Genomic DNA, 4,056 nt, shown 5'->3' with positions numbered 1-4,056 from the left:
TGACGGACAAAACATGTATCATGACTTTCGCTGGTCAAAATCCTCTTGACTCTAACTGAATTTTGGAAAAATATTGCAATGTACGAGGTTTATTTCCTGTCATTGTACAACAAGGTTGCCCAAAACATATAGTTTGTAGTGATGTGACTTGGTCCCTGCAAAGAGGACTTTGTGCGTTGTTTATATGTAAAGTGGGTTTAACAAGTGTGTGTCGAAGTGCACATGCTTTGGCGAGTGGATACAATACCTCATGTTGTACACAGTAAGACTGTATGGTTAGAAACAGTATATAAAAAAGACAGTATGTGTGCTACACCTCTGTATGCAGTAGCTCTTGACTCTCCACAGTTGTATGTGTTTGCCAAGTTTAAGAGTCAGACGTGTATTCTTCCGTATGTAAACTACAACATTTGAATTACTGCGGCCTTTTGTGCATTCATCTTACAGGCTGAGGAGGAGCAGGATTGTGTGTGCAGGATGCCAGACTCTGGCAACAGGAGGAACAACACCGGTGAGCCAGGGAGCACCCAGCCATTAAATGACCGTGACGGCTCACTGAGCTGATGCCAAAACAAACCACACAGAAAATGACCAGAATGCATCAGGGGGGAGAGGTAGAGTGAGGAGAGGGTTTTAGGTAGCCGGGGCAACGGGGGCTTGTAACAGTGCAAAAATGACACTCAGTACTGGCCAGAGGCCAGGAAACACAGACGAGGACAGAGAGCCGAACAGGGCTAAAGACAACATGATGAGGGTGACAGGGGGGGGACGTCAAGGTTATTGTTAAACACAAGCAGGATGGAAAAAACCAACGCATAAACATCCGAGGCCCCTAGAAGAGAGCGGAAAATGCAATCTTTTAAACAGTGGATGAACACATAGCAGCATCCGCTGTAGACATTTGTGGGTCCAGTGCTTTGTGGCTGGCACCCAGGGGGGGGGGGGGGGGCATCGCATCAGCTTGTTAGTAGACTGTGGAGGGTGGCAGCCAACAGACTGCCTAATATGGGCAAGGTTAGGACCCAGGGTGGGTTCATTACCAGGTGCCACCATCTGAGCCAACAGAGCTGGAGGACCAGGCAGAGCCAAGAGACAATGCTAATGTTACACATAGAAGCCAGCCATAGCTACCACAGCAGCAGCATGGAGGGCCACAGCATAGGACCCCAGAGGGAGCAGGTTAGCTTGCAAGTTCACAAAGATCCCTCTTTATTATTTTGCTGCATATTGCTTTCATGATAGGGTGCTGAACCTTTATCTGATTTTTACCATCATCAAAAATTATTATTTTTATTATTTCCATTTTATAACAGCTGGCAGAGCACCTGCAATATCTGACTGGAACAGAAAAAAAGATCACGACTTCTATCTGATGAAATTAGAATAATAATTTAAAAGAAGATTATTAAATTGATCTTAAACTCTTATGATAATAAACAGTTGCACTCTGAAACGTAATCATTGGGGAACTTGTCTTTATGCAAACATTTATTCTCGCCCTCCTTTTTATTTTATTTATTTTGTATTACCACGATGCAGAAAATGCTTATTCAACTGCATTCTGGATTTACACCATGTACTTGCCCTCATTACATTCACACCCCTTCAAAGTGACAGCTAACACCTTGTCTGGCTTGTTCCCATCCATCAGTCCATCTTTAACAGATATGTCTCGGAGCTGCTTACTGTCTGCAGGATCTCTGTGTGCATGTTCCAGTCTTTGTCAGCTGCAGTAGTGAACTCGGGGCATTTTGCATTTGCACTTGTGAAATAGTGTGGGCCAGCTCAGGAGACGTCTTGTGTAATCGCCTGCTGGATGCAAGCAGCATTATCAATATATGGTATTAATTGTAATCTCTTTGATTACAATTTGATTACCGCTATTAGAGTTTTTTATTTTCTTTCTTTCCTTATTGATGCATCTAGAACACACACACACATCCAAGTGGCAAATGACAACAAAATCCCAAGACACAGACGCAAAACATGTAACATACAATTTAAACAATACAAATATCAAAATGCCTTAATCTGCAAACCAACAACTTCAATTGACTGTCAAATATTGTCACAACAGCAGATTCATATATTTCCTAAGTATTAAACACATGTCTGAGATTAAATTTCAGTTCCTTTGCTCAACCATAAGGAATCAGAGGCCCCAACAATGAGCCACACTTTCATAACAATGGATGTCGTATTTTCAACACAATCCAGTCTCCTAGAAATGATCTGTGTAAGAAGAAAACATAACATGAATGGGGAAATGTTATCTGCTAGGAAGCAAAACGTTCACAACAAACATATCCCTGCTATGATATCTGTACATAAAGCAGTTTATGGTTATGTTTACGCAAGTTAAAACACTTTAATAGTGATAAAGCCAACACCTACCAGACCTGTTCTTCCTAGTTCACATCAAACTGAAACTTCAATAACCGCATGCAGGATGTGAACCCGTTTCTCTTGTGTCAAGGTCCTGTGCATTGTATGTTCTCCATCCGCTCCAACCACCTTCTCACAACTTTACAATACTTCTTTCACTGGTTTCCACTGAACAGAACCCTGTCAGCAGTCGTGTTTTACGAAACATACACCTGGCCAAACAAATCAGTAATATATAACATTCCTAAGCAGCAGTGTTCATCAGCACCACAGACTGGAGTTCTTCCTGTGAGCTACAAGATGAACTACTTCACAGCAGTGTGTCCGAGGCTCATACACCGTGTCTTTGATCACAGTGTGCCAGAGGTTTAATGTGAATCAAGCCGAACCAAACATGTTTTCCTCGATCAAGGTTTGTTCTGACAAAACAGGCCGATAAATAGGACAAGCTTCTGTAGAATATGCTGCTGTGCAGGCGGACTGAACCGTATGAACACTCTTTAACCTCCTCCTTGTTAAAGCTAATAATGCTGGGCTGTAGCCAAGTCTTCAAGCCACCTTTGAATATCAGTATAACAGAGTTTTAAAGGCGAGATAGTGACTCCTACGTGTAAAGGCATGTTTTCTGGCTCTCTACTTGTGGTTACAACACCCAGGACATCACGTGGACATACTTGAAGCCAGAAGGGGGTTTGACAGTGAAACGTGACGTGTGCAGCCCAGAGCACACTCTCGGGGGGCCAAGGGAACCTTCATTCCCGTAGCATGGAGTGGACATTGGAGTAGTTACATATTTGAGGAGGGACCACTGAAGTGCCAGTGAGCAGAAGGGGGGCTTCAGAACCAAAGCAGCAGAGCTAATGTGGCTTGTTGTGGAAGAACAGAGGCCAAAGGGCCATGTTACGGCTAACCAGTGTGTCTGTGCCTGCTCCTGTGTGTGCTCTCGCTGCCACAAGCCACCACGGTGAGGGTGTGTTTGCAGTCTGTGTAGCCATACGGCAGGGAGAAAGAAGCAGACAGTCGCCCGCCATCAACCGCCACATAACCCACATCCAAGCTGTCTGTCTACCCCAGCCAAGAGAGGACAACAGAGACGCAGGGGCAGCTTTAGTTTGTGTGCACAAACTGTTGGAAACACTGAGACAATAGACAAACAAAATGTGGAAAGAAGCATTTTTTTTGGCAACCACAAGATGACAAATTAAATCATAAAACATGCTCTAAGGTTAAGCTTGCAATTTGTGTTGTTAGATCCTGGGGTACTTCTGGCCCGATACGGGGCTACTTACTGACTCAGCTCTCTATTAAAAGATTGTCAAGCTGGTGTTCTTGCGAGGGAACTCGCCTGGCTCTGCTAACTGCCGTTACTCCCGACGTCTACCCTGCTTCCTCCGGTCTGAGTGCACTCGGCCGAGAGGCCACCCTGACCCCGGGCGCTCCTACCAGTCGCGTCGGTTATGGCAGCTTCCCTCTTCTGGATCCGTGCTCTTGGTAAATGCCAGGTTAGGTTTTAACGGCTAGGATTACTTCTAAAACCGTAAGGGATTGTTAAGTGGATTCGGTCTCTAGGATAACCTTACAGAACTCAGTTGTTAGACATACAATGGATTTAACTTTTTACTGCCACGAGGAACTTTTACTACTTTAGCAAATAAATGCACTTGAGAAATT

This window comes from Melanostigma gelatinosum (assembly GCF_949748355.1).
Source record: "Melanostigma gelatinosum genome assembly, chromosome: 5".
Classification (NCBI taxonomy): Eukaryota; Metazoa; Chordata; class Actinopteri; order Perciformes; family Zoarcidae; genus Melanostigma; species Melanostigma gelatinosum.
The sequence above is the reverse complement of the archived record's forward strand: the minus strand, read 5'-3'. Positions refer to the sequence as shown.